The sequence below is a fragment of the Uloborus diversus genome, chromosome 2 (genome assembly GCF_026930045.1).
Source record: "Uloborus diversus isolate 005 chromosome 2, Udiv.v.3.1, whole genome shotgun sequence".
Taxonomy (NCBI): domain Eukaryota; kingdom Metazoa; phylum Arthropoda; class Arachnida; order Araneae; family Uloboridae; genus Uloborus; species Uloborus diversus.
Window position 1 is genome coordinate 18,495,719 of NC_072732.1, and position 25,969 is coordinate 18,521,687.

The following is a 25,969-nucleotide window of genomic DNA, read 5'->3' on the forward strand; positions in this document are numbered from 1 at the left end:
TCGAGAGTGTTCTTAGCTAGGTTCCGTCTTCGGATGACATTAATAAACGAATATATTAATTACTAGTGGTACCCGCACAGCTTTGCCCGTAGTAGAAAATTAAAAGGTCATTTGGTTCGCCTGTATATTTACAAATAATGAATGATGAATTTCTCGCCAATTGGCTATGTTCATTCGCTCTTCCATTCCACGTCATGATAATTTCGTAATTTACTCGTCCATCTTATGATAATTTTGCTCCGGAAAATGTTCTTAAAATTGAAATAAAAAAAGAACAAAATCGAATTTTCCAAAAATCGCTTCGAGTTGCACATGCCCATGCTACAAACTAACTTTGTGCCAAATTTCATGAAAATCGGCCGAACGGTTTAGACGCTATGCGCGGCACAGAGATCCAGACATCTAGACATCCAGACATCCTGACGGAGAGACTTTGAGCTTTATTATTAGTAAAGATAAAGAAAAGACTCTAAAAAGGTTTTTCGCGATTTTTGCAGTGAAAATATATTTAAAAATTTAAAAATTTAGTACCAAAATAAAGAGTTTTTTTTCCTGCGTCTGATAGAATGTGTTTGGAACTTCCATGTTACATAGAATTCGAATTATAACGCATTTTTAAAGATGATTTTAAATACGGCTAAGCCTTTATTCAAGCGATTAGTAACCGAATTCATTGTTGGCCGACAATGAAATTAAAAGCAATGATTTAACATTTTTATCTGTTGCCAGTTTCTATTTATCTTTACTAATAATAAAGCAGAAAGTCTCTGTCCGGAGGATGTCTGGATGTCTGTAGGATGTTTGTAGGATGTCCGTAGGATGTCTGTGACGCGCATAGCGCTTAAACCGTTCGGCCGATTTTCATGAAATTTGGCACAAAGTTAGTATGTAGCATGGGGTGTGCACCTCGAAGCGATTTTTCGAAAATTCGATGTGGTTCTTTTTTTATTCCAATTTTAAGAAAAAAACTATCATAAATTACGAAATTATCATAACGTGGAACCGTAACATGGGCACAAGCCAGTTGGCGAGATACGAAATTATCATAACGTGGAATCGTAACATGGGTACAAGCCAACTGGCGAGAAAATTCACTATACATTATTTGTAAATATACAGGCGAACCAAAAGACCTTTTGATTTTTCTATTGCGGGCGAAGCCGTGCGGGTATCACTAGTTAACAAATAAAATACTTATAATTGATTTTTAATAGTACAAGGCCATAGGTAGATTTTTAATAGTACAACTAAAAAGGATTTTCAAATTTTCCCTCTTGATTCTACAATTGCGACTCAATCGGTTTTTTTTTAGTTTTTAATTTTAGTTACTTGTTATAATGATGTACTTAAGGTATGAAAATTAACATGAAATAATGTTTGACGCACAAACATGCCGATTGCATTGTATACACGTGTTTCGGGTCTTCAAAAAACCTTTTTCTTTGCGAAAGCTGCTTATCGCTAAAATCTATTACTTATTAAAATATTTGATTTAGAACTATAGTAAGCATTTCACTTATTCATTACTTTTCATTTAGTCTATTTGATTCTCTCTTACTGCACTGTCATTTTTAACTTTTTTATTTTTTTGTCTTTAGCAGTTAGAATTTTCACATCCGGCTTAAATTTCTTTCCAGCGGTCAGAATTTCCTCTTTATTTCATTTTTTTAGGTTATTATTTTGCTTTTATTTTCAGAAGTAAGGATTTTTCTCTTCAATTTTAGACTTCTCTTTTTAGGTATTATGATTCTTTTCTTCATTTTCAGGATTATTATTTTAGCCAATAAGATTTTCTCTTCTTATGTAGACTTTTTTTTTCTAGTCAGTATTGTACTTTTATCAAAATTAATTTCAGAACGAATCCAGAAATTTATGATAGCTTATTCAGACCTGCGCCCTGTACCAATTTCCTTCGATATATTTTATGTGTGGAACAAAATGATAATAGAAAAAAAAAAAACCTGGCAAAATTTTTGAATTAATAGAAAGCCATTTATTTATTGTGTATGTTTTTTTGCAGTTCGAATCTTTTACAAATACAAAAGAACAACATATATAGGTTAAATACATTTTATTGTTGATTGAGCATGTTGTGAAATACATGTTTTAAACTTCAACGTGGCTAAGTTCAAAAAATCAGTAAATGTCAAGGATGAACAAAATGTATATATTCAAATTTCTGAATGCGTGTTTAAAATTATTATAATAATTTATTGCGCAAGGAAAAATAACAAAGGTAGTTTAACATGATGTCTTGAAAACTGCTTGTTGAATTTCAGTTCTAATCAAGCATTATTCTTGACTACATTGTTTAAACCGAAGTTAGTGTCATAAACAAGAAAATTACTCCAAAAATTTGAGGATTGTCAGATTGAAGAAAATAGTATTTGTTTGGTTCTATTTTTATTTTTAATTACTTCTACTTTAATTCATAACTTCTACTTTAATTTATAGTGGGCGCAGTTTTTGTCTTGTTGGATGGAACGATAATAATAAAAATGGCAGTTCTGGCTGGAAAACTCAATGATGTTGTGTGGCTTGATTTTACACATATAAATTACGGTTTTTTTGTGTACGTGGAAATTTTTCCTCTGGCGCAACGTACAGTTTTTTTCCCCCATCAAAACATTTTTTAGAAGCTATTTAAATTATCAAAGAAGCAAGCGATCATTTGTTTTAGAATTACTTTAGGAAATTATAGAAGAAATTGAATTTGATGGCAGAACATTACAACAAACGCATTGCGAAATGAAATTACGAGAAAATGGAAAAACGACGAATCAACGTTTAATCCTATGATGAAATTTGAACATTACTCCCGTGCAATTAACCTAAGTCAAACATTGTTTTATAGTTGAGTACATAATGAAAATAATTACAAGAGCTTCGTTTTTGTTCTTTCAAGTTAACCGACTGGTTAAATTGTAGCATAAATATTATGATGGAAACCATTTGAGGTATTCAGAAGTTGTTTTGCAATGGATTGTAGGTCAGCGGAAATTTTTCGGAAGTAAATACGTAAAACACAACAATAACCTTATTTTCGGAAAAAAGAAACGATGTCACATTTGTATATGCATGAGAAAAAGCATTGCATTGGTTGATGAAGCCACACTAATTTCGAATGTTATAAAAATTCTGTAGTAAAAAATCCTCATATAAATAATAGTCGATGTTAAAGTAATCCGCGTGTTTCAAAAATAAAACTCGCGCCACGGCACGATAATTTGATGATATGATTTGGCAGAGTTTAACATTCAGGGAAAGGCTTTATTGTGACAAGGCTGAACTCGATTCGGTAACTTATCTGTTTTACTGGTAAGACTCATTTTAGGAGAATGAAAAAACGTAAAAATGGTTAGCAATGACCGCTATCTACTGGAGTTAAGGGTTAATCCACTGGAGTTAAAGTTAAAACTTAAACCACCAAAATATCACCAAACAGGCAGTTTGCTGCGTTCAAATGTAGAAGCAAATTTTCACCCGTCATACCATGACGGGTCAAACCATGATGCTTGAATATTTTTTAAAAATTTCGTTGGAAAACAAAATGGGCTCACACACAATTTAATAAATCTTATTCTTTAAAAGTTTTCAAGATTTAATAAAATTATTGCCAGACGTATTCATCAATCAATATTGCTCAAAACTTCGTAGAGTGATTTTAACAATAAACCCTCAACTGAATATCAGAAGAAAAAAAATTATTTTGAACGAATAGCACACCAAAAAACTCGACATAATATTTAAATATATTATTTCAAAAAGAACAAAAACCATCATTGCACTCAATTTCCGATTTTAATTGTTTTTATATTTTTTGAAAATATAACCTAAATTCGTTTCCAAAAAAAGAAGAAAAAAAAAAATCGCGATCAAAGAATGCAGCTACGCAATTATTCCGTTTATTCCGTGCTTCTAAAGTTTTAATTTTGCATACATTGTGTATCTAATCATATCTTTTATTCATCTTCTTTACTAATAATAAAGCTGAAAGTCTCTCTGTCTGGAGGATGTCTGGATGTCTGTAGGATGTTGAAGGATGTCTGTAGGATGTCTGTGACGCGCATAGCGTCTAAACCGTTCGGCCGATTTTCATGAAATTTGGTACAAAGTTAGTATGTAGCATGGGGGTGTGCACCTCGAAGCGATTTTTCGAAAATTCGATGTGGTTCTTTTTTTATTCCAATTTTAAGAAAAAAACTATCATAAATTACGAAATTATCCTAAAGTGGAACCGTAACATGGGCACAAGCCAATTGGCGAGATGCGAAATTATCATAACGTGGAACTGTAACGTCGGTACAAGCCAATTGGCGAGAAAATTCACCATACATTATTTGTAAATATACAAGCGAACCAAAAGACCTTTAATTTTTCTATTACGGGCGAAGCCGTGCGGGTATCACTAGTACTAAATATCGTACAAAATGAACACTCAAGAATGTCACGACTATAAAAGTTAAAAGTTTAAAACAAAAAGCAAACATCATAGAAAAACAGTGCATACAGTGAGAAATGTTCGCAATTTAATATTAAATTTGAAAACAGTTAAAAATGCACTTTTTTTTTAATTTTTTGATTAATTTGAAAGGGGACCAAATGAAAATGAAAATATTTTTTTTTTGTAAATTAATTAAAATATCTTTGGTGTAGGAAATTCCTAAGTTAGATGTGATTTATAAAATAAAAATTCATAATTATAATTGTATAGCGTCATTCATAATCATTATAATCAGTTTATAATTAAATAAAGTTAAATACATAACAAAATAATAACGTGCAAAGAACACTCAGTACGGAAGAAATTACCAAACAGATAAATAAACATGATTTAAAGAATAATTAGTCATAATTACCGATCAAATCATTTAGAGTTGATAAATAATGAAACAATAACGTGCAAATATCCAATTCGAAAGAAATTACGAAATAATTAATAATCTGCAAGATGAGATTGATCATTTAGAAATGAATAAATTATCAATAAGATGAGATTTATCGTTTGGAAATGAATAAGTAGAAGAAAAACGAATGAATGAAATTAAATACCATTCATGCAGGCGAAAAAAGCATACTTATATTTTTTTTCCAGAGTTTTCACGGATTTCACAGGAAACGCATGCCAAAGTGAGAGCAATAAGAATCTTAATTACTTAAAATTCTAACCGTTGCCAAAATAATTACAGTGGAACCTCTCAATAAGGGATACTAAGGGGACCAGACATTTTGTCCTTTAACTAGAGGTGTCCCTTATTCGGAGGGGGATAAATTGACGCAACTGTGTACTAAGTAGTATAATATCACAATAAACGTTGACTATTAACACTTAAGATTAAATGCTGAAAATGTCTAATTATGTCATATAAAATTCATAATTATTCAAATTTCTAAGTTTATATTATTTTATTAATTGAAATTTAATCAAAACTTTTGTAATGGCAAAGTTTTGTAGCAGACAGAAATAATTTTGAAGTAGTTCATTTCATATATTTGCTTTATGTTATGTAATTTACAATGTAACACTATGTGAACTACAATTAATGTTTAATTTTTTAAAGTTTTATATACAGAGTTAATTAGTTGCTGTGCACTGTTCGTCGGCCTTGAACCTACTTGAATAAATTGTTGACAGGGCAAATTATGCATGTATAAATTTCAGCAATTTTTTTTTACAATACATATTGCTTGTTTCTTTCACATATGTTTATGTCAAACTTAACTCAATTAATTTTTAGAGGAAAAGTGAAACTTGAATTCCAGTAAATTCGCTATTTCTTATATGCTTATGCATTATTTTTTGCATTTTTATTATAATCTTTTTGTTTTGTGACTGTCCCTTAAACAGAGTATCCCCTAATTAGAGGCAAATACGAGGAAGTTCCCATTCAAAGGGACTGGGACCAGAAAATATGTCCCTTAAATAGAGGTGTCCCTTATTCGGAGGTGTCAGTTAATGGAGGTTCTACTGTAAAAATAATCTAACACTAAACGCAAGAAAAATTTGGCAAACGATACAGTAAAAAATAAAAACAAAATATTCAAAAATATATCCAATTTGTTTTTTTGAATAAAATTATTTTCTTTTACAATCAGACGATATTTTTCCCTCAATTGTTTCAAGGGATAAAGCTAAAAAGTAAAAAAGAAAAAAAACTTTCTACTTGTACGAAAGAACCGTAAACTAAAGGGAGAAAAAAAGAGCGGGGAATTTACTGCTTGATTATACCTTCCAGACAGTTAGAGAGCGAATCTTGTGAAAGAGGTGCAGCGTTAAAAACTATAATTAGAGTGAGCAGTAGCGTTAAATCGACGTCGTACGGCCGTTTTAACCATTTTACAGTGAACTTGACTGTCCTGCAACATGAGACAAAAACAGTTATTATCCCCGCCATTCTTTTTTTGTACATTTTAGTTTCCTTTCTTTATTTATTTTAGAGAAAGGACATTGGATTTCTCTCGCGTTTATGCGAATACGGATGAATAAATACAAAAACGATAGGAGTTATTACCTTCTGTTGAGGAACTAACTTTATTCATGCTCTTTAAAATAAAGTTCAATGTTTCACCGAGAAATTCGTCTGGCAAAAGACTTTGCTGCAACCATCTTGCTGGCGATAAGTTTCACCTATGCAATTGTACTTTTACAAAATGGTGTTAAACAAGAGCACCATTTTGTAACATAGGTGAAACTTATGGTGCAACCACCTCATTGGTAAAGTTTATCACCGATAAGATGCAGCCAAATTGATTAAATCCAGAAAATTTAGCCTCAACCATCTTGTTGGTGATTAATTTCACTAATGTAATGGTGCGTTTATAAACTGTTGTTTCTCAAAAGCACCATTACATTGGTGAAACTTTTCACCAATAAGATGGTGGCAGCTAAATTGATTAAATCCAGCAAAATTTAACCGAAACCATCTTGTTGGTGATAAGTTTCATCAATGTAATGGTGCTTTTACAAAGTGGTGCTAATCAAAAAAAAAAAAAAAACAGAAACACCACAATATTCGTAAAACTTATTACCAATAAGATGTTTGCAGCTAAATTCGTTAAATCAAGCAAAATTTAGTTGCAACCATCTTGTTTTAGTGATTAGTTTCACCAAGAATATGATTGTAACTAAATTCTGCAAGATTTAACCAATGTTTTGGTGAAACATTGAACTTTATTTTTAACAAGGAGTGACCCTTTGGAGTGACCACTTAAGCTCAGTACAAACATCATATCGAGAAAACGAGCAAAACTAACTTGACTGTTTTGCACCTTTAATTTCATTTCTTTACTTATTTCCGGAAAAAAAAGGACTAGGTTTTCCTAGGCATATGTTGAATACAGACGAATAAATGCAAAACTGGTATGAGTTCTTCATTAACTTTCGGTGTGGATTAAATCTCTTTACTGCATCTCTTTACAGTTAACGCTTTTATGCCGCCTCTTGGCCTCTCTTGAAATTTCATTTTCAGGAAACCAGAAAACACTAACTTGACTGTTTTACAACATCAACATGAGACAGCAACAGTTATCATCCCGCCATTCTTGTTTTATGTATTTTAGTTTTATTTCTTTTTTTATTTTCGAGGAAAAAAACAATGGGTTTTTACACGTTTATTTCAAATATGGACGAATAAGAAAAAAGTTAATGCTATTTCTTGGCTATCTTCAGGCCTAGACAAAATTTCTTCAGTTCATCTCTTCGGAGTTCACGCTTTCATACCGTTTCTTAGCCGATAATTGCCTTTTGATGTACCTCAATCGCGTAATCCGTGAAAGCAAAGCTTTACTTGATAAGCGTCTTCTCTATAGAAGCTGTTGTCGAGTTCAGCCTTTTTGAAAGTTACCTTCAACCTTGAAAAGTATGTGGTGAAAAAATCTTTTAAATTTATGACTTGAACTGAGGAAAGCCTCGAAAGCCGACCATATTTGAAAAATTTCAAAACCTCGAAAACCATATTTCTATGTATGCTTAAGTGCAGCTTTGAAAAGGGAACCTACCGAAACTGCCAGCACATAGCAAACATAGTAAAAGCTTTTAACAAGTATACGATGAAAAAAAAAAGTTTTCAAAAATGTTGTACTCATTTCCTAACTTTATTTTCCTATTATTTATTTTCGTTTTTTGGCAACGATTAAAAGCTTATTGTATTTCAAAAGTTCATCATTGACAGTTTTATGCCTGCTTAAGTTCAGCCTTGAAATTAATTAGTTAACTTTATTAACAAAATTAACTTTATAACTATTCGCAACTCCAATAAACTATAGGGGGCGCTGTGCCCACTGTCTAATGGCGGATGAAAAAGGTAAAACCAACAAATGCCGCAACTTATAGCTTGCTTTGACGCTTAGTGAATGACAGTAATTTTTCATCGTGTTTGTGGCAAGCTTTCTTTTCTATTCTGCTGAAATTACATTACACCATAATCTGTCTGAAGCCTAATTTACCCCAAAGAAAACACATAGAATGGAATGTTTTATTTTTTTCTTTAGTATTGTTAATCACCGCAAGATAGCGTATTCGAGTTCTGGAGCTGCGAATTGTTAATCTCTTTGTTTTCAGCAAAAAAAAAAAAGAAAGAAAACTTTGCCCACCTGCCAGTGACAGAGTAAGCATAAAAAAAGCACTTTAATAAAACACATTCAAACTTTGTATAGTTTTCGAATTGTCTTTTCGCACCTAAATAATGTCTTAGGAAAAAAATTACCCCCTCCTCCACCCCCATCAGGAAAAACAAGAAGTAGGAGAAAAAAAAAGTGCGTCAACTAGCATTTTTTGAGAGAGCTAATGTTTAAGTTACAATGTTTGAAACGACATCTTTCAGCATTTGGGATAAATAGCAAACGGCACCACACCAAACTAATTGAATCATTTCACGCTCGACGAACAACCATTAAAAAGAAGAAAGAAGCTCAAAGCAGGAGGCAGTACAAACGCCTGGAGTGAGCGTTCGTTTCGTTTTAAAAATCTAAATGTGTTCTACTCTACAAAGCAAGAGAATCACGTACGAGATAGCTGCCATCATTCCTTTCCGCAAAAGGATGCTAATCCGTTGCCACCGCCTCTTTTAGAAATGTTGAAGAAAATGAAAAAATTGTTCTGAAAAGAGGAAAAAATGGCGTCGGCGTTCGCGCGTGTCGCTGTATGTGACATCACATTCTGTGCTCATCTTTTAGCAATGAGAGCAGAGTTCCAGAACACTGATTTAGAAATTATTTATTTCAAGGAAAAACTACTTTTATTTTTTAATTAAGAACCATTTATAAATTAATAAACCGATAAGGAAAGCTATATGGTTTTGCTTTCGTTTGCGGGATGGAAATTCATTGAACTCGCAACGGGATGACATTTCATTAAAGATCCTTTTTCACTCATCTAGGAGTGCGTTGCTTTTTAGAACAGTGATTAGACTCGGTTTTTGTAGCAACAAAATCATTGCAAGAGGAAAATGACGAAAAACTCTCGAGGAACTTTTAATTGAAATTTTACAAAGCTTCGTTTTTTAAACTTATGTTTATTGTGCCATAAAATATACATTAATAACAGCTATAATATACAGTTAAAATAAACATTAAATTTTTAAAAAAGAGCAAGATGAAGTATTCATCGTTAAACATGTGTTTTGATTAAATGAGAGAACAGTGCTTTCTGTAATGAAATGCGAAATAAACTAAATTAAAGTATGACTTTGAACGAAATTGCTTTTTTTTAACCTCCAAAAAACAGTTGACCTTGTAAAGTAAATTTAAAAAAAAACCAAGTAGGTGAATAAGATATACCGAAGTATTCACCGATAAATATGAGTTTTGATTAATAAAGAGAACCGTGTTTTACTGCTATGAAAAGCAGAATAAAGGAGTTCAAGGTATAATATCGAACATAAGTTCTTTATCAGCCTTGAATAAAATACGAACAATATCACTGTGCAATAAAATTAAAACAATTAAGAAAAATTGCAAAGGTGTGCCCAAAATCAAATATTTATCATTAAACCTATATTCTGGTTTTTGAGAGGAAAAAAAGAGGAGTTCTTCGATGAAATTCAGAAAAAGGTAATCAAAGTATGATATTGATCAAAGGTTCTTTTTTCCCTACAAAAGACTCAGATTGAACACAGGGGCCCCCTGAGTGTAAATTTTTGGGAGGGCGAAAATACTCAACTTGCTTAATAGAACTCCAAGTTTTTCCGAATGATAAAATAAGCACACATAAGTACAGTTGAACTTGGTTTATACAAACTGCCAAAAATCCACAAATTTGTTCGTATTTTCCGTAACAACCGTGAGTGAATGACATTGTGAAAAAGCGAAGAAATGCATGCTTATCCACATTTAAAAAATATTACTACTAAAACATATTGTATTCTAACTATTAGAACATTCAGAAAAAACCACTTGTTTCTTATAAAGAAAATGTTTTTGAAGAATATTGAAAAAGGAAGATGACAATCGATAGTTGCGGAATAGGTTGTAACCCACAATCGAAGATGAACAGTTTTATCTTCAGGTAAATTGAAACGTCCACAGGTAAGTAAATGTACAGGATTTATTTTCTATGCGAAATTCTTATTTTCTTATCAATGCACAGTGGGACTCTACTACCTAACAAAATTATGAACAATTTCTACAAAAGAAAACTATAGTATCCAATCACGAATATTTTAAGTAAAGAGGTTACACATTTTTGTTCGTCTTAGCCGAGACTTTCAATTTAATGTTCGTATTATACGTGAAATTTTCAATGCAATTAAATAGCAAATCAAACTTAACGAACAAAATGTTCGTTTTAGCCGTGATTTCGTATTAAACGTGATCGTACTAAGAGAGTTCAACTCTATCTCCAATGAAAAAGGACATGCGGGCATTTAAAAAGTTCCAATATCGCTATAATGTCTCCAAATTTGCCTAACCGTCAGACTAAATTTGCCGAATACGGAACATTTAGGGAGGTCACAGCGACCTCCTATTGGGGTGCCCCTGGTTGCACACTGACATTTAAACGTTTCATAAACTTTTTGCAATGGTTGTCACAACGTTAACAACAATTTTACAAAGTTTATAAAACTAACCTGGGAATTAATTGACGGGGCGCTCTTATTAGACGGGCATGAAACATGAAAATATCAATCTGTAATCAATAATAATCATTAAAGGAAAAAAAGTAAATAAGTGAGCAAGATGAAATATTCATTGCTTGACATGTTTTGATCAATAAAGATAGCAGAGTTTTTTTTTTTGAGATGAAACACGGAATGAAGGAAATCAAAAGTACGATATCGATCAGAAGTTTTTTTTTTTTCCTTAAAAAGTCGACTGTCTTCTTGTTAGTCACGAACAAAGAAATCAACTGTTGAAGGGCAAGCAATTCAGGTGTTTTGGTTACAGATGTACAGTGATTCGGAACAAAAGAGGCAACCTAATTCTTCGATTCTATCGCCGCAAGAAATTCGGACAATCCCCACGCAATTGACCGCAAATGGAACATCAATCTGTAATTGAACTCGAATTTGCGAGATTCGATGAAATTTCTTTGCTTCATTCACAAAGTCTACATACAAAGGTTTAGATTATTTATACTTTGGTCTGTTTGAGAATTTGATTCATCTGAATGGAGATGATTCTGAGCTTTTATTCGGTGATAGGAGAATGAATTTGGGGGATCAAAAGGTAGGAGAGAGTTGGAGAGTTATAAAGATGGAGTGACTGTAGGTAACTATGTATTGAAAAATGAAATGTTATTGTTTGCAACAGAAGATGGAAAATACCTTATTTCCCCATTTAGATTCTAAAAAAAGTAATATATTTTTTTTTTGTGGTGTGGTATTCTTCTTTAGTCATAAAGTCTAACAATGCATAGATGTTGAAATTCAGATTTTAATTCCGCTTTCTAGTTTATGAGTTTAAAACTTTCTTTAGAAATACTGATCAAAAAATAAAGATAGACATGTCTAAGCTGCTGGCTGAATTTATGTACGAACTATTGATGAACATAGAAACAGTCAAATCAATGGAATTTAACAACAATGAAGTTTTATGAGATAGTTAAAAAATAATTTAATTAACAAATAAAAAAACTGACTGTTTGGAAACTTTGTTAACATTTCACTTTTATAACTTGTTGACAAAGACAATTAATTTAGCATAATAGAATCAATATTACAGTTTTTTATGAGATACTTTCTTACCCCCAGGAATTGTTAATAACTTTGGGAATGATCAGCAAACAAACATTTTGTTTGGTATTATATTTTTATTAGATATTAAGCTTTTTTTTTTTTTTTTGAGATATTGACAAGGGAAAAAAAGTCAAATTGAGAAACATTCGTAAGTGGCGCACTTTTATGAGATATCAATAATACAATTATCTCCCAAAAAATTTTGTAACTTCCCAGCTTTATGAAACCCTGAACATGGTTTTATGGTTTTCTTTGGTTTATGACGCTATTTTTTTAATTAAAAATAAATAAATATTTTCAATGCTTAATCTAAAAACTATCTAGGATCTTCTTTTCTTCTTTCTAGTTTTAAAGAAATTAGACGGAAAAATGACCAACAAATAAAATTTTTATTAACAGTGCGGTTTTAAGATATATTTCCACAGAAGAGTTAAGTTAGTAAATAGATCTTGTCTACGTTACTGCGCTTGAAATTTCTGTTTCATTTCCTCTCATAGCATTATTTAAATTTATATGCATAAGGAATTAAAAAAAAAAAGACCATTCACATGCATTACATCATTGACCGCCATTTTAGCAATTAAACTTGAAGAGATGAGATCATTCAGTGATAAAAGTAACACCAAACTGTTTCTTTCGTTTATTCCGGGAAAAGTTTTCATTGCTTATTTGTTTTGCTCACCGAGCTTTAAAAGAAAGTCTTTTATAAAATAATCCGCCATGAATAATTAATTAGCATATTTTCTTTCTTTACTAATAATAAAGCTGAAAGACTGTCTCTGGATGTCTGGATGTCTATTACGCACATAGCGCCTAGACCTTTCGGCTGATTTTCATGAAAATTGGCACAAAATTATTTCGTAGCATAGGGGTCAGCACCTCGAAGCTATTTTCGAAAATTCGATTTTGTTCTTTTTCCATTCCAATTTTAAGAACATTTTTCCGAGCAAATTACCATAACGTGGACGAGCAAACTACCGTAACATGGGCGAGCAAATGAACATAGGAAATTGGAGAGAAATTCCTCATCCATTATTTGTAAATATACAGGCGAACCAAACGACCTTTTAATTTTCTACAACGGGCAAAGCCGTGCGGGTACCGCTAGTTATGAATAAATTGGAAAAACAACGGAAATATGGTTATAATGGTCAATGTGTGCCATATTTACATTGTTTTTACAATTTACTCACATGTTAGCACAAAGCATTTTCGATCACTTTACGTTTAACGTCTCTGTATGGAGCCCAACGTCAGCAAAATGGTTTTAATACATTTTTATCAAAAGTATCAGGGATATTCTTATATACTTTTTCGATATTCGTCAAAGTCATAACACAAGTGCAGTTTTCAAAAATTATCATTTGCTTTTAAAAGTAATAAGTTAACCATTAAAAGAATAAAATTCATAAAAAATGCGAGAGAAGTAAGATTTTAAAAACTATATATTAATTACTAGCAAACAGGCAAAACTAATACGAACTGATAGTTTTTTAATATAAAAATATAAGATATATTTCTGGTTTGGAGCCAATACGTTTAGTTTTTAATAATAACTTATACACATAATAATGCGAACTCATATAGTTTATGATGTTTCATACTGAACGAGAATAGGTTGTTTTCCATTTTTAAACACTAGTTGCACCTGCACGGCTTTGCTCGTAGTAGAAAATTAAAAGGTCATTTGACCTGTATATTAACAAATAATGGAGGATGAATTTCTCGCCAATTGGCTATATTAAATGTCTCGCCCATGTTACGGTTCCACGTTATGATGATTTCGTAATTTAGTATTCCATGTTGTGATCATTTGCTCGGAAAAAGTTTCTTAAAATTAGAATATAAAAAGAACAAAATCGAATTTTCGAAAAATCGCGTAGAGGTGCACACCCCTATGCTACAAACTAACTTTGTGCCAAATTTCATGAAAATCGGCCGAACGGTCTAGGCGCTATGCACGTCACAGACATCCTACAGACAGACTTTGAGCTTTATTATTAGTAAAGATTTATTAAGTACTAGTGATACCCGTAAGGCTTTGCCCGTAATAAAAAAATCAAAAGGTCTTTTGGTTCGCCTGTATATTTACAAATAATGTATGGTGAATTTTCTCGCCAATTAGCTTGTACCCATCTTACGGTTCCACGTTATGACAATTTCGTATCTCGCCAATTGGCTTGTGCCCATGTTATGGTTCCACGTTATGATAATTTCGTAATTTACTCGTCCACCTTATGATATTTTTTTTCTTAAAATTGGAATAGAAAGAGAACAAAATCGATTTTTTGAAAAATCGCTTCGAGGTGCACACCCCCATGCTACAAACTAACTTTGTGCCAAATTTCATGAAAATCGGCCGAATGGTTTAGGCGCTATGAGCGTCACAGACATCCTACAGACATCCAGACATCCTCCGGACAGAGAGACTTTCAGCTTTATTATTAGTAAAGAAGATTTGTTTCTTTTACCCACAGTAAAATCCGGCATGTACCTCATTTTGGCACGTTAATCTTTTTCATCTCAAAAAAAAAAAAGGAATTAATTTCATTTTTAAACTGCTAGTGATGAGGAAACTTGATTTCGAAAGGTTTTTACAAGGAATAAATGAAAATTATAAGAGCAACTCTAAAACATTAATCGCCCAGTAGCTCACCACTGAACTTAAACCTTTTTCTCCGTTATACAACCTGTTTCGAAAGCTCAATCAAAACTTAAAACTAGAATCAAAAGAAGAAAAAAAGTGATCTTAATGTTAATAATTCGGATTTTAATATCAAGAGCATGTTTTTTTTTTTTTTTTTTTTTTTTTTTTTTTTTTTTTTTTTACGGTCGTGATATCGAAATGAAAATAATATTATATCCTACGGAAGTTAATCGGCTCATTTCGAAAAGTCGTTATAATGCGAGTCGACTGATTAGTAAGACGCTTCATTCCAATATTTAAGGATAACAATTCCTAAATAGCGTCAACAGTTCCATTAAAAATACCTAGCATATTAAAAGCAACATGCCAAAAATTTCCCATTAGAATGAGGGAAATAGTCTTCAAAACTCTTCATTAGAAAAAGTAAAACATCCCCATTAGAATAAAGAGACCAGTTTCTAAAAAATCTCCAATACAATAATAGTAACATATTCACTATGCGTTCAAAATGGCACTAATCTCGAAGGGGTTAAGATTTGTAATGCGTTCTATTACGCCATTTATTTATGTACCTCCTAAGGCTATAAATTAGAATGGTTGAAAAGTAATACTTTCTACAAGCATTTAAATACATCCTTTGATCTTTCGTTGAACGTTCTAGTTTAATCAATACATAAAAAAATCGCCACCTGTTTTACGTGAGAGCAAAACATGCAGCAGAACAAAATGACTTCCGGTTTTTGTGAGATGAATTTATTTTGTTCATAATTATGTAATGAAAAATGGATGCCAGCCCGCTGAAAAGTGAAAACCCATTTTCCGGCTATCTGGACTGCTCAATTCGAAAGGACTTTGGAGCCCACTCGGTCACTGTGACTGTAGCCTGCGAACAATAAACAATGACACATTCGGAAAGCTTTGTGTTGACCACAGGGCCGGGTCTTATGAGCGCAAGAGGGGAGAAAAAAAAATGAATTGCCTTTTTGTGTCTGGGGCAGTGGCAACAATTAAGAATTTCTGCTACACGCAACAATGATCGCGGAGGTAGATACTTGGAAGTTGGTCAAATTCCATGCCTCGTTCGATTACAGTTACAGTTAATTGGGTGAAATGAAAAGCAGCTCAACCAAATGGCGCTCTCCTTTCATATTTTATAACAATAAGGGAAGAGGAGCGAAAGTGAAACTTAATTTTCACTTCACTTACATTCTCTTGTGCAGTTTTCTACATCAAGATCATAACCAAATACGTTATACACCGACACCCACACATACATTCATACATAACGTAAATATAAACTAGGAAGACTATAAATTGAAGAATCTTTATCTTTACTAATAAAGCTGAAAGTCTCTGTCTGTCGGGATCTCTGTCCGGATCTCTGTCTGTCTGGATCTCTGTGACGCGCATAGCGTCACAGAGCCTAAACCGTTCGGCCGATTTTCATGAAATTTGGCACAAAGTTAGTTTGTAGCATGGGGGTGTGCACCTTGAAGCGATTTTTCGAAAATTCGATTGTGTTCTTTTTCTATTCCAATTTTAGGAACAATTCTCATAAGATGGACGAGAAAAAAAACGAAATTATCATTACGTGAAACCGTAACTAAGCCAATTGGCGAGAAAATTCACCATACATTATATGTAAATATACAGGCGAACCAAAAACCTTTTAATTTTTCAATTACGGTCAAAGCCGTGCTGGTACCACTAGTAAAAAATAAAAAATATAAAAATAATCGGCGGGAAAATAAGAACTAGGGACGTCGTTCATCTACTACTAATTGAAAGCAGTTGAAAATAATATCTATGGGGCTGCCCACAAATGAAGTCCCGTTTTGAGGCAGGGGGGGGAGGAATATAAATTGTGAGTTTATACAAGGCAACAATCTGTGTGGAGACAAATACTGAAACACACATTTTGATTAAAATAAATAAATAAATTTATCAGATTAAATATTTTTATACTTTTTTCTTGCGTTTATTCGAAAAAATAAAATGCTTTTTTCCCCCTGTGTCTTTATTGATTTTATTTTGTATCGAAAAACATTCACGTTGGTTAAAGTAAAAATTAAGTCACAGTTGAAAGTTTAGAATTAAAAGAAAATCATATTCGCATATACACTTTTAAGAAAAATAACGCAGGTCATTTTCGCAAAATTTGAACAAACTTTAAAGAGAAAATATTTTTAGTATCACAAATAACAAAATAACTGAAATGCAACAAAAGGAAATTTCAGCTAATCTTTAATTTTCTCTCATCCTTATTTTTATAAATTCAACACGGACGGACGAATGCGCAAAAGTGCAAAGACAGTAATTCTTCGCATTTTGAAAGTAAACAATACTCCTACCTCAACCCCAGTATTTCAGTACGACAATTTTCTAAAATTTTATAAATTCTCTGAAATATTTTCTGAAGAAAAAAAAAATATTGATTCACTAAATCTGTATCACGGAGCCAGAACAACGTAACTCACGTGATTGCGACTTTGCAGGAGAGAGGGAAAACGTTTGTCTGGAGCATGCAAATGATTGGACGCGCGCTCTTTTATCACTGGTAAAAATTATGAAGGATTTTTATTTTTAATTACGTTCACATGGCTCGATGCAGAATAGGATTCTACATACAATCTTTACTAATAATAAAGCTGAAAGTCTCTCTGTCCGGAGGATGTCTGGATGTCTGTAGGATGTTTGGATCTCTATGACGCGCATAGCGCCTAGACCGTTCGGCCGATTTTCATGAAATTTGGCACAAAATTAGTTTGTAGCATGGGGGTGTGCACCTCGAAGAGATTTTTTGAAAATTCGATGTGGTTCTTTTTCTATTCCAATTTTTAGAACAAAAATATCATAAGACGGACGAGAAAATTTTGAAATTATCATAACGTGGAACCGTAACATGGGCACAAGCCAATTGGAGTGATACGAAATTATCATGACGTGGAATCGTAACATGGGTACAAGCCAATTGGCGAGAAAATTCACCATACATTATTTGTAAATATACAGGCGAACCAAATGATCTTTTAATTTTTCTATTACGGGCAAAGCCGTGTGGGTACCACTAGTAAAAAATAAATAACATTTTTCTAAGCATGAAATGCAAAATCTGAAGGAGTCTAAGAGCTATTTTGAATTAGGCTGCTTGATATTTTGAATTTAAAAAGGAAAATCATTCAAATGTAAATATTTAAAGAATTCTAGTTGCTCTCCCCCCTCCCCCGCAGCTTTCTTTTTCATAAATAGTATAAAGCGTAAAAATGTATGCTTGATTAAATGTTTCGGGCTTATTTCCTGTTTTCAATGCGTTAAATATGCCTATACAGGCATTAAAAATATTTCTGTTAGTACTATGAAAAAATTGTACAAGGAGAACTATTGTTTCCCACATCCGGATTAGTTATTTTTAAATTAGTGATCATGCATGATAAAAAAGTTTCTGTTAGTACTATGAAATAACTGCACAAGCAGAGCAGTTTTTTTCCATATCCGGATTAGTTATTTTGAAATTAGTGATCCTGCATGATAAAAAAATTTCTGTTAGTACTATGAAATAACTGCACAAGCAGAACAATTGTTTCCCACATTCGGATTAGTTATTTTGAAATTAGTGATCATGCATGATAAAAAAAAATTCTGTTAGTACTATGAAATAATTGCACAAGCAGAACATTTGTTTCTCACATCCGTATTAGTTATTTTGAAATTAGTGATCCTGCAAGATAAAAAAATTTCTTTAGTACTATGAAATAACTGCACAAGCAGAACAATTGTTTACCACATCCGGATTAGTTATTTTGAAATTAGTGATCATGCATGATAAAATATTTCTGTTAGTACTATGAAATAACTGCACAAGCAGAACATTTGTTTCCCACATCCGGATTAGTTATTTTGAAATTAGTGATCATGCATGATAAAAATATTTCTGTTAGTACTATGAAATAACTGCACAAGCAGAACAATTTTTTTCCACATCCGGATTAGTTATTTTGAAATTAGTGATCATGCATGATAAAAATATTTCTGTTAGTACTATGAAATAACTGCACAAGCAGAACAATTTTTTTCCACATCCGGATTAGTTATTTTGAAATTAGTGATCGTGCATGATAAAAAATTTGGAAATAAAGATAAAACACGAAATGAAACATGAAAACTACAACAATACATAATTTATAGAAATTATTCAAGCTTTAAAATTAATCATGCAAAATATTGAGCATGAACGGTTGCAGTGAAACGATAAGTACCTGTTTGTTCTTTGCAAAATCAATGTTGATTAAAAGAAGAAAAAGGGAAGTTTATTCTTGCGTTTATTTTTGAGCTCAAAATGTTTCTGAAGCGTTTTCAAGATCCCGTTGTGTCATATTTTTGCACGAATTGTAAGAATTGAGTTAGCGTTTCAGTTTTATTTTTATTTATTTTTTTATTTTTTTTTTAGACAAGAATGATGTATTTGGTAAACAGGTGAATTAATCATGAGATGGTAGGGCGTATTTCTCTTACTAATAAAAGACGTTTACGAATTAATCAACAAAAACGTTCCAGACCTTGGCTGTTTGATATTTCTTATATTAATCAGTTATCAATAAGTTAGCCTCTAAACTCGTATCATGCAGTGACGTATGGTTGTGACGCTAAGACTATAGCTAAACGATAGAGTTAAGGGGAGAAAAGCAAAAAATATATTTTGTTTATTAAAAACTAACATTCTTTTAATATGTTAAAATATTCTAGGCTGTTAAAGTATCTATCTGAACAGTAATAATATGTGATTAATATACATTTTTGGATGTTACAAATGTACGAAATTCATGTACGAAAATTCAATTTTGTTCTTTTTCTATTACAATTTTAAGAACATTTTACCGAGCAAATTATCATAACGAGGACGTGTAAGTTACCAAATTATCATAACGTGGAACCGTAACATGAGCATGCAAATGAACATTGCAAGTTGGCGAGAAATTCATCATCCATCATTTGTAAATATACAGGCGAACCAAATGACCTATTATTTTTTTTATTTCGGGCAAAGCCGTGCGGGTACCACTAGTTGACTAAGAAAATAATACTTTACTCCCAGTTTCAGTAGTTTTCAACTTGAATAGCGTTTTGAAAACTAATATTATTTCAGAAATTTATTTTACACGAACATATTTCGGTGGTTTCAGGAAGAACGATTCTTCTCTAGTGGGTGTAAAGTGATATTGTTTGCCTACCAAAATAATTGGAATAACAATATTCAAGGAACCCTATTTCGGTTAAAAGAAGTTCCGGTTCAAAGAGTTTCGGATAATCGAGGTCTTACTGTACTATTCATCTCTAAAGGCTACAATCTCAGCTTTTAATTAACGTACAGGTAAAACAATTGACTAGCTTGTAAAACTAAAGCAATGATTAATCGAATAAATTCATTAAAAATATCGATAAATTTCATGGCAAATGGGCATTTTATTCGGAATTTGAAAAAGTTGAAACAAATAAGTAAATAAAATTTAAAATCTTACAATAATATTTAAAAAAAATAAATAAATAAAAAATCAGGTCACTTGGGACAACCGTACTGAAATTTTAACTGGAAGGTTTTTCCATCGCAAGACCCCGCGCTAAGCGAATGAGAAAACTGTTCTACAGGGACCTACCATTGCTTCCAAGATTAGCCGTGAAGCAAACGACATGCCGATTGAGCTGTATGCTAACTACCATTCTGAAGCCCGACAAATGTTAAATTATTTTCCCCTTCGGTAATTTACAATACGCTTTTTACATGATTTTTTTTAACACAAAAGGGGGAAAAAGCTGGAATCGGCAATTATTAAGCTAAAAAACAGAATGTTTAGATTTCTTAAAAATACTCTTTGTCCGCTCGAATTTTCGATAAATTTCGATGCACCTGATGGCAGTAATGATTGGATTCATCATTTTTTAATGACACGTGTCAGTACACGTTTTAAATTAAGGTTAATCGGGTTTATATCCGTATAAAATGTATGTGTGTGTTCCTCATAATTACTCATAATAATAAATGAATTTTTGGAATTCTGAGTCATAAATATGCTCTTTTTTACACGTTTCCGGGAAATTTTACACCATTTTTTCTTTTATTTAAGCCTGATTGTTGAGCATACGTCACTTCACACAACTTTTATTTTCGAGACAGACAGTGTAACACCGCTAGTGTTCAATAAATAATATGTTAACTACCAACTACTAAATTCAACTAATTTTAATACTTGCGTTTTCATTATTTTACTTCTCTTACGCTTATGACATAATAACTCTATTAAGTGTACAACTATATCACATTATAGCTTTATATTATACTAGCTGCGTTGCCCGGCTTTGAAACGCAGCTAGCCGTCTATTTTGAAAACAAAAATTGTGTCAAGTGACGTATATTCAACAATCAGGCATAAATAGAAGAAAAAAAAAATCATCATGCAAAATTTCTCCTCCAAGCAATGACGACAGGTATTAAAATACTTTTAAGAAATTAAAATGAAATCAGAAAGATGGATTTAAAAAGCGTAACCATGGCAACACAAAATAAAATAAGCTTCAGAATTGAAAATGAGAAAGATGGAAATAATGGATTCAAAAAGCGTTACCGTGGAAACGCAAAATAAAATGGTTGAAAACTTGAATAGAGAACAGATTTTTGAACTTCATTTAATTCGCTTGTAACTTTTTTTCTAATGGAGATAGTGGGTTAAACTTCCGACCGTAGGTCGAGTTAGATCTGGAGTAAAAAAGGTAGCTCTTTTCAATGGTGTCAAAAAGAAAACTGTAGGACAATTCCTTCACTTTTTACTGATAAATTTAATGAAGAATGTAGTGCCTAAATTTAAGCTAAGCCTAAACAAATTCGAGCTAAAAACGTAAATAACTCCCGCCGCAATTAAGTTAGAGCGTTGGGACAGATTGCGTAGAACGCGGAAAATTCTTCCCTTTCCAACGATATATAACATTACTAATTGCGAGTAATTTTTCACCCCCATATTCGGGAATTTATGTGAAAATTGGGCCTAAATTGGAATAAAAAAAGAACTATTCATCGAATTGTTTTCGAACTGGTCTGCAAACCTTCTCAGGACTTAAAGGAACAAATTGTGAAAATTTCAGCGAAATCGGCCGGGTAGTTCTCGAGTTTTGCGAGTTCAAACAAACAGACGCTTTTTGGGCACTTCATTTTATACTATGTAGAGATATTAGTGTCACATGTAACTATGTTCCATACATAATTTGTTTTGGATGCTTGATGATGTTTCTCGAGTTAAGCTATTTTGTGTCATGTTCAATTTTTATGGCTTTGCTGTTATTGTACAAAATAATCGTAAGTTTCTCTCAGCCTATGTTAGCGGGCATTGCTGTATTACAGAATCAAACTTTTATGGCGTTTGAAAGAGATCTCGGTTTCCATTTAAATGCGGGAAGAAGCGGTAACTAATTATAAAACAGAATGAGTCTACACTAAAATAATTCACTTTATGTACATCCTTACTAATATTATAAATGCGAAAGTGACTTTGTTTATTTGTAATTTTTTCACGCATTAACTACTCAACCGATCATTTTGAAATTTTTATAGACATTGTCAGGGGTGCAGAATGGAACATAGGGTTTTTTTTTATGCAGAAAAAAAGTATTTTTTAAAACGAGGCTTGTTAAGATATACAGCTAGGGGTTTTTTTTCTTCAAGGAGTAAAACTTCACCTTAAAAATTTTTAGCGGGGTGAAATCCATTTTGGAGGAGTGAAATAACAAAACAGGTAATAAATACCTTTAAGAAACTGACATCCTAAGGATAAAAAAAAGGCAGGAAAAGAAGAAATGCATATTTTTTCTTTTTTCAACATTTAGAATGTTTGACATTTTGTATTTAAAAAAAAAAAAAAGATATTGAAATTTTATATCTTAAAAAATCTTATCACCCCTCCCCGCTTTTTTTTCACGAAGATATAAATATTTTTTAAAACACAAACTAAAAGCGTGAAAATGCTCTTGACAAATTTTTGAGACGTGTTCGATTTTTAATGCGTGAAATACGTTTGTGGAGACATCAAAAATATCTTTGTACATTTATTGTCCAATTTTTAACAAAATATAGTTTAGCTTTTTCACACTTTTTAAAAACATATTTATGGATAGCTATCAGCTAGTTGGGGTGTAATGCTTTCTGTGTAAAGTAACAGTAATTTAGAGTACAGCATTTTATCTAAAACGTTATAAACTGGGACTTAAATTAATTGAGCTAAAAATTAGTAAATCTTAATGGGAGGGGAGTTGGGAGTTAATATTTGTTTCTTATTTATTTATTTATTCATATTTATTCATTCATTTATTTTTTGAAAATCTGTATGTTGAGTATTACACGCTAGTAGGACAACTAGTTTTTTTTCCCCCTTTGAAATCAAGTTAGCTTCAAACACTAAGTTATTTAAACTGTAAATAATTTCCTTCAAACACTGATTGTACACGAAAAACTAACAAACGGAGGACCAAGTTTAGTGTGAAATATACGCATATGTGTTTTGGCGGAATCAGGGAATGAAGGCAAATAGCGTTTTATGGGAGAGAAAAAGCAAGTCGGGTGCTTAAAATTTATTTTAATTATTTGTGAAAATCGAGACAAAAACTGGCAGATAAAAATTTGAGCATAGAAAAAAAATTATGAAACATGTTTTGACTTTTAGCGTTTATAACGTTTGACACTATTCAGTAAAAAAAAATTGAAATGTAACATTTTGAAAATGTAAAAGCGTAATAAATAAAAATGTAATATTTAAAAATTCCTGTTGCTTTCTTCCCCACTTTTCCTACAAGTGGAACGACATCCCCTGAAATATATGGTTTGTTTTGGTAAAAATAACGCAATTTAATGTAAATTGATTTTAAAGTCACTTTTTTGAAAATGTGTATATATTGTGAATATGTCTGCTTTTGATTTAAATTTCGCATAAGCAATCGAAACTGACCATATATGTCAGACAAATATTCGCCAAACATGACATCAACCCTGTAAAAAGGTTGATAATTAATTAAGGGTGATAAGGTTGATAAAAGGAAAATATTTTTTTTTCTCAACTGCTTGTAGAATGTAGAATTAATAAAAATCTCTCTAAACAAGTACACTTATAAATTTCAGTACTCACCACGATTAAAGGTATTCCAGTCACAACACACGCACTTTGAAGTAAAAAAATTTCCAAATCGGAAAAGTCTTGATTAATCCACGATGGAGAGCTGGAGCGCCCTCCGGGTTTCAACCGAAACGGGTCAGCAGACGACTCAGAGATGACATAGCCCCGAAAAACGTTCGAAAGTTCCGCGCAAACACGTCCGCTGTCAGAAGTGCCTCTTTTGGCACTGAAAAGGGGGAAAGAGCAGCCCACTTTCTGAGGAACTTGTCTTGCTTTCGATTTGGATTCGGGGTTGCACGGCCGAGGAGTTCGCCAAGACGAGGCGAGATTTTCTTCGCCAACAGAAGCGAAACCGAAACTCAAAGAGAGCGTGTTTAGCTGTTTTGTCTATAAGAACTGTTTTTTAGCAGGACTGCTGAGTCGGGGAGTCGGACTGGTTTGCGGTAAAAGTTGGAGTCTTTGAAATTTCAGGAGTTGGAGTCGGCCAATTTCACCTTTCGAGTTTGCAACTCTACCAGGGTTGTGGAGTCAGAGTAGGAGGCGAATTGATTTTGGGGTAAATGAATCGAAGTTGGAGTCTTTGAAATTTCAGGAGTCAGAGTCGGCAAATTTCACTTTTCGAGTTTGCAACTCTACCAGGGTTGTGGAGTCAAAGTCGGAGGCGAATTGATTTTGGGGTAAATGAATCGAAGTTGGAGTCTTTAAAATTTCAGGAGTCAGAGTCGGCCAATTTCACCTTTCGAGTTTGACTCCACAACCCTGGTAGAGTTGCAAAGTCGGAGGCAAATTGATTTTGGGGTAAATGAATCGAAGTTGGAGTCTTTGAAATTTCAGGAGTCGGAGTCGGTGAATTTCACCTTTCGAGTTTGCAACTCTACCAGGGTTGTGGAGTCAGAGTCGGAGGCGAATTGATTTTGGGGTAAATTAATCGAATTCAAAGACTAAAAAACCAGAAATCGGGGTCAGTCATTTTCCCTCCGACACCGCAGCCCTGGTTTCTAGAATAAGCCACATGAAGAAATGTATGTCCGAAATTTTTGAGTTCTTGTTGCTGTTGTCTTGTCTATGAAAGTGCAATTAGGTCTAAATATTTCCAAAAGTATTTCCGAGTAGTACACGTTTAAAAAAACACCTACCTTTTTTTTTTTTGAAAATCTCTGGGAAACAGGGCTACCATAAAGGTTTCTAGTAACGATACAGCTCCTTCTTAAGTAGCGTTGCTTAACCCTTTCAGGGGCACGTCATTATTTTTTTAGAAATCTAATGAAAAAACACGATAAGTAGGTTTATTTGATTATCTATACATAGATTTTTCAGTAAAAACTTTTTTTAGGAATTTTTTTTGCAAGGGGTGGTGTCCCCATTTGTTCAAATCCCCCACCTAGAGAAAAGAAAAAACATGTTCATGAAATGTAAAAATGACTTTGAATATTTTAGAACAATATGATTGAGTTCCTCGGGTAAAAATGAAGAAAAATGATTCACTCTTTCAGCGTTACTTAAAAATTTGAAAAAAAAAAAGAAAAAAAAATCCTATTTTTAAGTTCAACAAGAAATTGAGAATTTGATGATTTGAACGAGAAATTGAGCCAATAGTATTGTTTATTGAACTTAAAAGAAAAGGTCTCAAGCGATTTTGATACCAAAAAAAAAAAAAAAAAATTGGAAAAAAGAGACAAAAAATTTATAAATTTGTGATTTCACAGCGCGCCTACCGCCCCTGAAAGTGTTAACAAGCTGTATCGTTCCTAGAAACCTTTATAGAAGTCACGTTTTCTAGAGATTTTCTAGAAAAACAGGCAAGCTTTTATTTATTTACTAGTGGCACCCGCACGGCTTCGCCCGTAATAGAAAAATTAAAGGTCTTTTGATTCGCTTGTATATTTACAAATAATGTATGGTGAATTTTCTCGCCAATTGGCTTGTACCGACGTTACAGTTCCACGTTATGATAATTTCGTATCTCGCCAATTGGCTTGTGCCCATGTTACGGTTCCACG

The 25,969-nt window shown here is 32.5% G+C and overlaps 1 protein-coding gene across 1 annotated transcript in view; it reads right to left on the reverse strand.

Annotated features, from left to right (window-relative positions):
- Nucleotides 1–24,069, reverse strand: part of LOC129216889 (uncharacterized) — a 214,810-nt gene extending 190,741 nt beyond the window's left edge. Inside the window, 1 exon segment of the mRNA XM_054851106.1 lies at nucleotides 23,982–24,069. The gene's annotated coding sequence lies outside the window, so the exon portion shown is untranslated.
- Between the last annotated feature and the right edge of the window lie 1,900 nt (nucleotides 24,070–25,969).